The 14,047-nt window shown below is 41.0% G+C and overlaps 1 pseudogene; it reads left to right on the top strand.

Annotated features, from left to right (window-relative positions):
- Window positions 1-8,820: 8,820 nt before the first annotated feature.
- Window positions 8,821-13,711, top strand: LOC112311969 (large ribosomal subunit protein eL31-like; annotated as a pseudogene).
- Window positions 13,712-14,047: the final 336 nt, after the last annotated feature.

The raw sequence follows: 14,047 nt of genomic DNA on the forward strand, positions 1-14,047 counted from the left end.
TTTGAAGAAAGTGTATACTTAACAGTCTTCTGACATTTTCAAAAAGATAGCAGATTTGGGGATCATGGCCTTCTGAAGAGATAGTATTTAACTAAAATATAACAACATTATTTGGTTAGTTTTTAAAAGATTTTATTTATTTATTTTTACAGAGAGGGGAAGGAAGGGAGGAAGAGAGGGAGAAAAACATTGTTGTATGAGAGAAACATCAACCATTGCCTCTCGCATGCTCCCAAACATGGACCTGGTCTGATACCCAGGCACGTGCCCTGACCATATGCCCTGACCAGGAATCGAACTGGCAACCTTTGTGTTTGTGGGATGATGCCCAACCTACTGAGCCACACTAGTCCGTGATGGTTTTTATTTTATTTATTTTCACAGTTACTATCTGTTATGGCTAATAATGCTGGTTTCCCATTTATAAGAGTGATGAAGTTTTATTTTTAAATAAAATATTTAAGTTATAAATTAAATCAACTTAAAAAATATGACATAAGAAATGTATAAGTGGTACATAATCAGAAGTGGCAAAAAATTATCAAGGTGATTGGCAAATGACTAAAGGTTGGGGAACATGGTTTCGAGCCCATTCCACCTGCACCTACACTCCCTAAAAATGGATCTGAATCCAGCAAACCGTATTTCTGCTTCTGAGGTGATTACTACATAGTGAACCTCCATATAAATTAACTCAGATGCACTAGTCAGTGACACTCCTACCCCAAATAAAATGGTTGCTTTTTAAGAGCTTTAATTTAAAGGTTCTCTTTGGAAGAAATATCAGGTATTATAGATAGGAGAAAGGTTGGCAGAAGGCTCTGTTCAGAACCAAATAGGTTAGGAAAGTCATTTCCCATTTATATCATCTAGATTTTTCAATTGTCTCCCCTAGTTGTTTCTGGATTTGTGTGCTAGTTTGTTTTTAGATGTGATATGAATTTACAAAAGGTCTTTCTTAAAGGGAGTACTTTCACAAACAAACTGATACATTTTGGGGGGCAGTGGTTTGCAAGTGTGTTCCGCCTACTTTGCTGATACAGTTGGAACTGCTCAGTGCTGTTATTTTAATTTGTTTTTGGAAATTCTTTCTAGTGAGATTTAAGCAAGGAGAAGGATGGGAGTTGCTTTGTATTCTTGGCACTCTCTAGAGGGAGAAAATAAAATGTGAATATAGCTTTTCCAAGTATGGGTCCAGACTGATTACTAGCAAGTTAAATGGTACAACACTATATACACCTAAGTGTAAATATTTTGCTTATTTTTCAGTAGCTCCTAGAATAGTGAGTCTAGAAAGTGCTATCCCTACTTTCAAGTGAGAGAAAGCCAAACTTGCCCTAAATTTTAAAGCATTGAAGAACTATTGATATAATAATCTTAATAACCAGGAAAAATTAACCACTCATTTAAACAACCAGTAGGATTTTTGAAATCCCTGTGGTAAAACACATGAGGTGATGAACCCCACCCCACCTCACCCCTCAAAGAGCAATGCTTTGTATGACAACAAAAACAAATATTGCCGAAGGGAATCAATTGGCCCTAAAGAAACAGGATTCTGAGTTAAAAGGATAAAAGACTTTCTGAATGACCAAGTAAATAAATTACAGAAAACAGCAAGCACAAAAGATATGCTTTTTAAAAAGCCTCGTTGGTGGGACATGCTACATTTCATGGGAACGCTGAGAAGCCGTGAAAGGATTCGAGCGTGCAAAAAGAAACGAGGGGAGATGAGCACGCGCTTGTGGTGGAGCCATAGGCCTGCCCAACTCGTTGGACGAGGGAAGGAACGAATTTGCTACATAATAAATGAGATATCTTTCCCATGCCTAAAGCATGCAAACCATCTGGGTCATTTTGACATGGATCCAGTGTCAGGTTACTCCTCAGCTACAATCCCACGTGGCTGTTAGAAGGAAGTGGGGAGGCCCCCTTTCTGATCCAGTGGAGAGGGAACAGCAGCCAGGCTGTAGGACCTTAGAAAGTGCTCTTAGGGCCACACGTCTATCGTTTCATGATAAGGTGCGCGTCCTTGTCTGCTTGTTTACTGTGTGGTCTGCGAACGATTTCCCCATTAAGATATGCCGATTGCTCCCATTAGGTTTGTCCTGGCCAAGTTTTCTCTTTTCCACTCCTTTAGGAGGGACCTGTCATTGACCAAATACTCTGAACCAGATATATTCAACTGAGAGAGGAAAAAACCAACCCCAAATAAAGTGAGACTGTAAAGGCCATAGGAGCCTTGGCAACATTTGTGGAAGACTAACATTAATGCTAGCAAGTCTGTCCAGATGTCTGGGAATGAATTAAATGGCTTTCTGAGGCTCATTTTCAGATCCACATGCCGTAGAAAGCTTTAATAATTGACACATTTAAAGGGATAAAAGACCAAGTTTACTTATTTATTTTTAAATACTGTGTCTTTGTACTTCGGTGAATACTTGTGAGTGCATTTTAATTAGATTCTATTTAGCTATTATCAGAACTATCGCTTACTTAGAAGACGATGGGCTAATATAATGAACTGCCATGGAGAGAGGTGAAATGTCATAACTTACAGGAAGTAATTTATCTTCCTGATGGGTTATCTGGATCTGATGATGACTAGACTTCTTAATCAAGTTATTTCCTAGTAACAACCTCAAAGGAAATTACATTGAATTTGAAAGCAGCTAGCATTTGAAAGCCTGTGTGGGTTTCAAATCAACTTCTCAAAGACCACATTTTCCAAGTAGTCAAAAAGAAACATATATAAAATTTCAGATATTATCTACTACAGTAGCTAGACTCTGAGGTCTAAACATGTCACAGGACAAGCTGCTAGACAATTCATTTAATAAAAATCAAGTGGAGGAGGGTAGAAAGAAATAATATCTCTCTGCTACAAAGGAGAGTGAATTTGTGCAGAGGACATTCCAAAACATTCATCAAGTTTTCTAAAAAATAATGAAAACGAATGGCAGATACATAAATGTAGAGTCCAAGGGATACCTAAAGCCCAAGGGAGCAGATATTATAGATTTTTCAGTTGACTACAGAAAGTACAAGAAGCAGAAAGGGTGGGGGGGAGGTTTACCAACGGGCATCCTTCCCACATCTGAACCCGCAAATACATATGAGTAATCCATGTGCATTATAAATCTCCTACACAAAACCAGCAAACACTTTATACTTCAGAATTGCTGAAGCAGTTGCAGATGTGTTTGTTTGCTTGTTTTTAATGAGTCCATAACATCTCTGAAGCACAAAGCTGAGTCATAAAAAGTACACTTGACCGCATACGGGGTGAACACTCTCACTATCCGAATTGCCCAGTTTAAAACTTCCAAAGTGACTGAAGAGATTTGCGTCATTCAGACACAAAATGTCATTCCATTCTGTGCCCTGTAGCAATTAAACAATACAACGTGTTTTTTAATAACATATAAGGATAAAACCAAAAAGTAAAAAGGGTTATGGAATTCCCTGACACTGTGTTAAAGTATTTCAGCAAGAGCCTCTGTATTACATTGGAATGATGAAACAGCTTAAACGTATGTTGTATTTCATTTTTGTTGTCCTCCACAAGAATACAGAAGTACATGTTTTACAGTAATTAAGTTGGCATTGTCCCCACTAAACAAACAGGATGTGTGAACCATATGCATAAAAGGTTTCAGAATGACAAGGCAAGCAAATTATACATACAGTCCTTACCTTTTCAGAAAAAAAAAATGCTAGGAAAGTACTAAATTACATGTAGATTCTATGAAAAATTGACGAGGTAGTAGTGTAGTTGGTGAAGGTGGGGCTTGGAGCTTTTTTTCACTTAAAATACTTGGGGCTCATTTGTCTTCCATGAAACAAACAAGCCACATGTATGAACCGAATAAAACTCCTTCCCAAGTGAGAACTACAGATCAGAATCTTTGAGGAGGCGCGCACTCTGCAGAGGTGGTTGGCGCACACTCATCTAGACACAAGGCAACGGGACACAGCATGTCGTGACGAGGACCCGCAGTGGTCTGTGCCACCCTCACTCTGCCCCGCTCCCTGATTGTCGCCCAATAACACGACTGATCTGAGCAAGCGGTTCAGCTAACTTAGTCTGGTTTGGTGTTCCTGTTCTCCTAGGTCATGGGACTGGCCACAGTCTCTGCTCCGGGGGAGGGATGACAGAAGTGACTAACCTTGCTGAGTCATGCTAATCTTGTTGGGCATGTAGCATTAGTGCTTTAATTAAAATGTCCTTAGGAAGGAGCGACCCGCCCTCTCCCTTCTTTGATCAGTGTGTGTCAGCGACACAGGACAGAGTTCCACTCGGTGTGATTAATATGAGCCAGTCTTGAGTAGGTTTTTCTAATAAAAGAAGGGGAATCTGACCACTTCTTGCAGATTTGACAAAGGAAAAGGCATTTTCCTGTCCATGCAAATGATCATACTGGGAGAGAGCAAAGGGCAAGGGTATTTGTGAATATATTGAGTATTTCCCCATCCCAGCCCCCAGGTGTGGGAAAGCAGCAGAAATTCCGGGTTTGAAAAGGTTCTGCTGATGCCAGAGTATGCTGAGATTCCAGTCATTAGAAAGACCTAGCACTTGTACTGACTTTTAGAGTTTGCCAAACACTTCCACGTAAACAATTTCACTAGTGCCTCATAGCTCCCTATGTGATGTCAGCATTGTCCTCTTTACACAAGTTGACTTTTTAAAAACTTTGAATGCACTGTAACATTTGTGCAAGCAATGCTCATTGTACAAGCGATGTTTATTTTACAAGTGCTTTTCTTTTTCCTTACAAGTGTGTACAGTATGGGAAGTTCTGTAATAGATGCCATCTGCCAGCCCCCACAAATACGCTCCCACAACATGAGAGAGACTTATTTTCGAGAGAAAGTGGTTGTTCACACCTAATTTTAATTTCTCTAAAACAGGAAGCAGACACCACGGTAGGGGAAAGGGGAAGCTAACTCCTTCCTCTTTTATTTTCTAGGGTGCTATCATGCTAAAGAGTGATGCAAAATATTCTCACCCTAGTCGATCACCATAAAACATAATTAAAAGTATCAGAGACAAAAGTTAAAGAAAGCTATTTTTTAATGACAATATTCAATGTTCAACACATGATATGTACACATTTGTGAGTGTGTGAATTAAGTGAAGTAGAATGAGATTTCTTAATTATTATTTTCTTTCATTTCAGAGTTTTAAAAAGTTTACTCTGTATCTACCCTGATAACCAAATGAAGTTCCCCTAAGGTTCTGGACAATTTGTTCCCATTTTCATTCATTCAGTGATTTCCCTTCACTTGAATGTCACTGGGAATAGTCATAAAACGTGTTTTGGGGTTGTTTTTTTAGCAGCCTCCATAATTATTTGATTCTTTCTATTTGTTCTAGTCACATTCTTTCTTTCCCTTTGTCTTCTTCCTTTCCAACCTGTTGTCTGACTCTGTTTCTCTCTCCGTATCTGTCATTTCACCCTCTCTTACTTCTCACACCTCACACTGTCCGCCCCCGCCCCACTTCTGTTAAAGGGTGTTCTTTACATATGAAGATCAATATCAGTACACGAACACTTCCCTCTCTTGGGCCTTTCACATCGCTATTCATTGCTTCCACAGCCTGCCCTGAAATATCTTATCATAAATGCTTGAAAATTCACCTTGAAAATCAGTTGGCGATGGTTCATCATATGTACGAAAAAGTGGAAAATGAAAGCTGACCCAGATGTTTCTCAGTGGGCAATTGGTTCAATAAATTATGGTGAATTCATAAAATAAAATACCATACAACCATTAAAGGTACAACAATGTATTGACATAAAAGATTATGACATATTTTTGCATGAAAAAAGTCAGTTACAGTAAAGTATGCATAATACAATATGAAGACACTTTTAAATATACATATTTATGTCTTAGTCTGTTTGGGCTGCTGTGACAGAACGCCATAGACTGGATGGCCGATAAACAACATTTATTTCTCACAGTTCTGAAGGCTAGGAACACCAAGACTAAGGTGCCCACTGATTTGGTGTTTGATGAAAGTCCACTCCTTAGTTCATAGGTGGCTACCTTCTCATTGTGTCCGCACATGGAGGACAGGACCAGGGGGCCACGTGGGGCATCTTTTGTACGGAAACTAATCCCACTCATGAGGACACCATCCTCACAACCTAATCACCAACCAAAAGGCCCACCATCTAAGACCATCACATTGGGGACTAGGTTTTAACATGAATTTTGGAGAACACAAATATTCAGTCTGTAACAATTTACACGTTAATAGTTTAAGAAGAGTTTATTCCAAATTGCAGAGAGGTTACCTCTATGTAGTGAAATTAGAAGTCATTTAATTTCATTTTTTTCCTAATTAGTGTTGTGATAAATTCATGTTATTGTTTCATTTACAAAATTAAAATGTTTCCAAAATATAAGGTTCATCACTGCTACTCAATGTCAGATATCAGAGGCTCGTTTTCTCAGCTTCGCACTGCTGCTTCCATTTTTAAATGTATAAATTGAGTCCCCAGACCCAATTCCAACATGGGAGGCAGGAGCAGGCAGGGGGTTCCCCCATACCAACAAACTATTCTCAGACACCAGCAGTGTGTCTGAGAATCTAACTCAACTCTGACACTGTCTACCCAGTGATAGCACCGGAATTCACAAGTTAAGGTTCATTCCTATAAAACTGACCCCCAACTGCCACCCACCAGGTGCCAGCCACAAGCCCAGGTGCCCTGTGCTCCTGACTGACTAGCCTCCAACTCAAAATGCCAATTGCAAGTCCAACATTGTCACCTGCTCTTCTGAACAACTGGCTATAAATCAGAGGTTCCCACAATCTCCTCCTTGGTTCTGATTAATTTGCTAGAATGGCTCACGGAACTCAGAAAAACATGTTACTTAACTAGATCACTGGTTTATTGAAAAAGGATAACTCAGGAACAGCCAGATGGAAGAATACGTGGGGCAAGCTATGGGGAAAAGGCACAGAGGTTCACCAGCCTGGAAGCTGTCTTCTGCCCTTTTATGGAGGTTTCATTACACAGGCACAATTGATTAAATCACTGACCATTGTGGATTTGTTCAACCTCCAGCCCCTCCCCCCTCCCAGAAATCAGGGAGCAGGCCTGAAAGTTCCAACCCTCTATTCCAAAGTTGGCTCCCCTGGCAACCAACCCCACCCTCAGGTGCTTTTCAAAAGTTATTTCATTAACATAACAAAAGACATCATTTTGTTTGTTTGTTTTCACTCTCAATGCTTAGGAAATTCCAAAAGTTCTGGGAGCTGTGAGCCAGGAATTGTGGACACAGACCAAAAGTATATGAGAAATATATTTTGGTCATCTGAATGACCGCATATATGTTTCTTATAAATCCTACAATGTCACAAAGTAGGTAGCAGAAGAAAATATTTCTGATGGGTTCAACCACCAGAAGACAGAGGACACTGAAGCTGTCACTGGCCTCGCTCTTTCCCTCCAACCACAGATCCAGCAGCATGCAACCGTGCACGGGCCCTGAAGCCCAACGGGGCCCCTCCCAGTGGGGTCGAAACAAAGTTCCGTAGGTGTCTGGGACTGACCTAACTCTCCTCTGGGCCAGAGTCAACACCTACCCTTTGTAATGCCCTATTTGTAACATCCAGTTTATTCAGCTACAGCTCAGGGTTGATAAGGTGGACCCCAGCTGAGGTCACCTATGCAGATCATTACCAAGGAAAACAATTGTGTTTCCAAAATCAAAGGGTTCCGGGAATGTTTAATCCATTTAAACAAATCTGCTCTCTTCAGTCTATTTAGCAATAGTCCTTATATACGCAGCTGTAAACACAACTGCAATGATTTCTAATCATTCTTATCTGTTCAATAAGTGACTTAACAGCCGGGGCCATTCATTGCTGTTCATTTGTTTGTGTCAGTACAATCCCGAGGGCAGATGAACTGCATACACAAACAAAAATTCAGTGATTCAGATTTCTCTTTTTTTTTAAGATTTTATTTATTTTTAGAGAGAGGGAGAGGGAAGGAGAAAGAGGGGTAGAGAAACATTGATGTGAGAAAGAAACACCTATCGGTTGCCTCTCGCACACCCCCACCTGGGGACCTGGCATGCAATCCAGGCATGTGCCCTGACCAGGAATTGAACAGGCGACCCTTCTATTCACAGGCCAGTGCTGAGTCCACTAAGCCACACCAGCCAGGGCTGATTCAGATTTCTTATGAATTCAGACAGGGCACTCCCAGGCTGATTGAATTCAGTGTTATTATAAAAATGTATTCACCAATTAATATCACCTAAAAATAATGCATAGGGTTTGTGCCTTCGTTTCTTCATTCAATAAATACACATTACTGAGTCCCTATTTTGTGCCAGGTGTTGAGTTGACCCTGGGAACATGGACAGAGTAAGATAGTCTTTCTGCATTTAAGGATCTCTCAGGCTGGTGCCAGACAGTCAAGTAAGGAGACAATTGCCTCCCAGGGAAGTAAGTGATGTGAGAGAAACTCACTGTCTATGTGTTGATTACTATCTCTTGTCCACATACTCAGCTGCTTTCTGAATATCTCTACTTGGATGGCCCTCAGAAAAACAGAACCCATTTTGAGTATTTAAAACAGAGAGTTTCACGGTACACAGGTGAGAGAAAAGCTGAGAGGACAAACAGGAGATTCTGAGGGAACCCTGAGTCTGACAACAGCAGGAAGCCGCCACCACCGCCCCTAGACTGGAGGGACAAAGGAAGGTGATTGTATCACCAGAATGCTAGGCAAGGGGCTACTAGAGGAGACTGGGACAAGCCTGTCGGGAGGGAGTTGGGTCCACAGAGCAGACATGGCTGCTGCTGGAGACACTGCCAGAGGTAGGAAGGGAAGGGGGAGCCATATCCTGGCTTTCCCCCTGCTCTCGTTCTCTAAACCCTGGTCAGTGCCTCCTTTTGCCCAAACCAAGCCAGAAGCCAGCTGACATGGGAGCCTGGGAATTGCAGCCAACAAGCCGGCTCCTGGTGATAAACAACCAGCAGGGACAGGTCTAGGAAAATGATCTGTGGGCAAACAGACCCAGGACCAACATGTGGCTCAAAGTCACTCAAAATGTTCAAAACTGAACTCTTTGCCTCCCTCACAGCCCAATGTTATCCCCAGAACCCTCTTCATCCTCCTCTGTTTTCTACCTTAACCATTGCTGCCAATAATCGAGCAAGCCAAAGACTTCATTATCCTTGACTGCTTTCTCGTCCTAATTCTGACAATCACCACGTCGTTTGACCTCTGTCCTCTTAATCTCTCAAAACAGTCGTTCTTCACCCCAGCTGCACATCCTTCTTCAGGTCAGCTTCATCTCAGACATCAGCGACCACACCAGCCTCCTGACTGATCTCCTGCTGCTAGATTTGCCTCTTGCTCTCCTTCCAATGTATTTTATAAAGTACAAATCTGATTACGTCAACCTCTTACTGAAAATCTTTCCTCTAGTGAGTACTTATGGTGTGTCCTCAGAATAAAATCTAAATTCATTTTCATACGAAGTCCTTCTAATCTGGCCCCTTCTTCTTCAGCCTCGTTCGTTCATCCATTCATGTTTGCCTTTATTCACTTAATACGTATCCATTGAGTGCTTGCTCTCTCAGGCCCTGTGCTGAGCACACAGACACTCCCTCACCTGAATGAGCCAGACTCTCACTAACCACCACTATGAACCACGTTCTCTCTCCTTCCTCTTCCCCAAGCACAACCTCCTGTACCTCCTCCCACCCCCAAGCTTATTCCTATTTTCCTTCATCTCTTAGGTAGATCTTCCTCCAAGGAGCCATAACTCTTTCTCCAAGTCTGGACTTGTGCCCCTTCTAATTATCCCTAGAGTGTCTTATGCCTACTTCCTTCATTAGCTTCTCATGCCTACTTTATCAAAAGTCCTTTTACGGATCTAAACCCTCAAATAGTGAGTAAATTCCTTGAAAGCAGGAGCTCCATTTCATTCACTGCTGTATTCTTGTCACCTCTCATACTGTTTAGTTCATTGTAGGACATCAAATCTTTGTTAAATGATTCAATTAATTAACTAATGAACACAAGAGGCTATAAGAAGGTGTCCTATCAGAAGCATGTCACCTAGACCTGGGAGTGGTAGAATGGTAGGAAGGGAAGGTTGAGGAAATGTTATCTTGGGGAAGGTAATATATAAACTGTATTTTGAAGGACAACTTGGAAAAGTTGCTAGAAGTCGGGAGGAGAAAAATTAAGTTAAAAAATGAGGGAAAGCATGTCAGTGAGAAAAGTTAGCATGGTATGAATACTGAGGCTCATTCCAGGAATTTTAGGTAGCTTTATAAAGCCTGATTCATAAAGTGTAAGAGGAAAGATAGTGAGAGATGAGGCTAACGAGGGATCAGGACTGGCCGTGTTAGAAAGTTAAGAGTTTAAACTGAAAATCCCTGAAAGATGCTAAACAAGGAATTCATGAGATCATACCTGCATTTACAATTGACATTCTGGTGCTGTGTAGTGGAGGAATTAAAGATGAGCAAGGCTGGTTGCAGGAAGAGCAATTGAGACAAGAAACAATTAGGGCAGAACTTGGACAAGGTGAAGAGATACACAGAAATAGAACTGGCACAACTTGGTGACTGACTGATAAGGTAAAGGGAAAAATAAAGGGTGTATCTGGTGTTATGAGTTCAATTTCACCATGCTGGGTTTGAGGTGCCTTTTGACCATCAAGGGAGAAATGTCCATTTGGATTAGATAGGTCTGAACTCAGGAATGGTCTCTACTGGATATATGGGATAGGAGTGCCTATTGGAATGAGAAGGTCTAGTGAGAAAGGGTTGGGTATATGGATGTTCTCTGAACTCTTCCAACTTTTCTCTACAGTTTCTCATAATAAAGTGTTAAGAAAAAGTGAGATGAAGAAAAAGATGAAAATGAGCAGAACAAAATAAAAATACTTAAATAAAGAAGATGCGACTCAAGAGGAAGACAGAAAAGCAGCAAAGGGTAGTATTCTAGGAATCAAGGGAAGTGTTTCAAGAGGGAGGGGGCAATTAAGTGTCAAATTCTGCAGATCAGTAAAGTGGGATAAGAACCCTAGTCACTTATTGAACTAAGCAATTTAAAACCTAGGTAAAGGCAGTTTCCTGGACTAATGCGAACAGAGGACACTGAGAAGAAGCAGTGAGCAGGAAGTGAGAAGTGGAGACAATGAGTGATGACTAATCTTTTAAGAAAATATGGGTGTGAAGAGAAAGCAATATCCGGTAACAGCTGGAGGGGCTATTGAAAGAATCTCTTTTTGAATTGGGAGGCATCTGAGCCTATTTGTACTCAGTCTAAAAAGACTCAGAGTGGAGGTGGCAGGTGAGAGAAGAGATAAATGGTGCTTCCAGATCCCTGAAGAAAAGGCAGGTGATGAGCAGAGATTAGCTGCTGGCAGCAGGAGGGAGATCTCTTCCTCCAGACGAAGAGGGAAAGAAAGGAGAGTAGATGCAGGTAAATTTGTTAAGGGGATGTAAGAAGTAGAGTGAATCCTTTGTCCATCCAATCTAGTGTCTCTGTGAAATGTTGGCGAGGGAGGGAACAACCCAAATATCAAAGAGATAGAATAGAGCCATCTGCTTGATAGAGTTCCCACAAATATATACCGTGCATGTTGACCAATTTTCATGGAATTAGAGAACTGTAGGGTAAAATGCAATCAATGCTATATTCAACTATTCACACGTGATTTAATCTTTCTTTAATGATATTCCCAGACAAGAAAAAACTAAAGGAGTTCATCATCACCAAACCACTGCTGTATGAAATGTTAAAGGGACTTATTTAAGAAAAAGAAGATCAAAACTATGAATAATAAAGTGGCAATAAACAATTGAATCTTAAAAACAAACTAAGCAAACAAGAAGAACAGAGACAGAATCATGGTTATAGAGAGCATTTTGATGGGTACCAGATGGTAGGACAGAGTGGGGCAATGGGTGAGGGGATTAAGAAGTACAAATAGGTAGTTACAGAATAGCCATAGGGATGTAAAATACAGCATAGGAAATGGAGTAGCCAAAGAACTTATGCATATGACCCATGGACATGAACAATAGTGGAGGGATTGCCCGAGAGAGTGGGAGGGGGGCAGCTGGATGGAGGAGGCTAAAGGGGGAAATATTGGGACAACTATAATAGTATAATCAATAAAATATAATTTTAAAAGATTTGCATTGGCTGAGGATTATTTTTACAAATGTCAGTCATAATTACACTGCGATCTGCTTAAAGAAGTGCTGGTTGATGGAAATAACCTCCCTATGCCTCCCAATGCTTGTCTGTAAACCACAGAGCTAAATCAGGGGTGTTTCAGTTCTTATGGTTAATCCACGTGAGGGGTTTTCAGTGCACCTGTGCAATGTGCTGGATCCTTTGGTCTCAGGGCAGTGTTTTTGAAGATGTTTTCTTTAGAAGTATTCAAAGAATTTCTTAACACAGCTTCCCCAGCATAAAATTGCTCTGGGCTAAGAATTCACTTCAGTGCAAGTTACCTCAGAAATCTCCCTCCTAAACAGCACAGAATATAATTGAAGTCAGATTGCGTTTAGGTCAGTCCCTCTATCAATGTATTTTTTATTATGGATAATTATGAGGTAGAAAATTGAAAAGTTCATATCTTAACATTACTGTAAGTCTAGGGGGATCTTATTTTTTTAATCCCAACCCAAAGATACATTTATTGTTTTGGAGAGAGAGAGAGAAACATCGATTGGTTGCCTGCTGTACGCATCCCACCTGGGGATTGCACCCACAACCTTTTGGAGTACGAGAGGATGCTCCAACCAGCTGAGCCACCCACCCATTTTTTTACATGACTTAAACAAGGAGCACCATTTTTCTCAGCTATCAGTAACCAAAGCCATTAGTTTAAAAACAATATTTATGAAATAAGTAGATGGAAGAGCAAATCATTTCTGCCCTTTACCTCCACCACCTCACGGCACTTCCCCCTAAAAGTCTATTTAGTGATGAACACTTACAGTCATGCCTCATAACAACTTTTCTGTCAACAGCAGACAGCATACATGATGATGACAGGGGTCCCATAAGATGATAATGGAGCTGAAAAATTTCTGCTGCCTTGTGACATCCTAGCTGTGGTAAAGCCATAGACAGCATAATGTTACAGCTGTCAAAACAACAGAGGCGTACAAGTGTAGTGCAATGCATTCGTTACTCACAGCTATTAATGTAGAATAAGGAGATAAAAAAGAAATATGTTGGCCTCCAGGCGACCCGGAAGTTGAACTTGCAACCCTGCTTTCCCTCTGCCACAATACCCGCCACTCTTTCTTTCCAGCCTGGGCCCGGCGTAATGGGCCCACGAAGAAGGGTGGCGAGAGAAGGGCCATTCTGCCATCCACGAGGTAGTGACCAGAGAGCACACCACTGGCATCCACAAGCACACCCATGGAGCGGGCTTCAAGAAGCGTGCCCCTTGGGCACTCGATGAGATCCAGACATTTGCCATGAAAGAGACGGGAACTCCGGATGCGCTCACTGACACCAGGCTCCACCAAGCCTTCTCGGCCAAGGGCAGAAGGAACGTCCCACACAGATTCTGAGTGCGGTTGTCCAGAAAACGTGATGAGGACGAAGATTCACCAGACAAGCTCTATGCGTTGGTCACCTACGTACCTGTCACCACTTTCAAAAATCTACAAACAGTTAATGCGAATGAGGACTAACTGCTGATTGTCACATGAAGTTATAAAACTGCCTTTGAGGTGTGGTTTCCTGTTTCTAGTGGCAATGTCGTGTGCTTGTATATCTTAAAGTAGTTCCCAGTTAAAGAATCATTGGGAAAGCTAAAAAAATAAATTTTTATACAGCTGTACAATGTGTTTGTGTGTTAAGCTAAGTGTCATTACAAAAAAAGTCAAAAAGTTTTTAAAAATTAAGTTTATAAAGTAAAAATCATTTAGTAAGCTAAGGTTAATTTATTATTGAAGGAAAAAAATTCTTATAAATTTAGTGAAGCCTAAGTGTACAGTGTTTATAAAGTCTATGATAGTGTACAGTAA

The sequence above is a fragment of the Desmodus rotundus genome, chromosome 7 (assembly GCF_022682495.2).
Source record: "Desmodus rotundus isolate HL8 chromosome 7, HLdesRot8A.1, whole genome shotgun sequence".
NCBI lineage: Eukaryota > Metazoa > Chordata > Mammalia > Chiroptera > Phyllostomidae > Desmodus > Desmodus rotundus.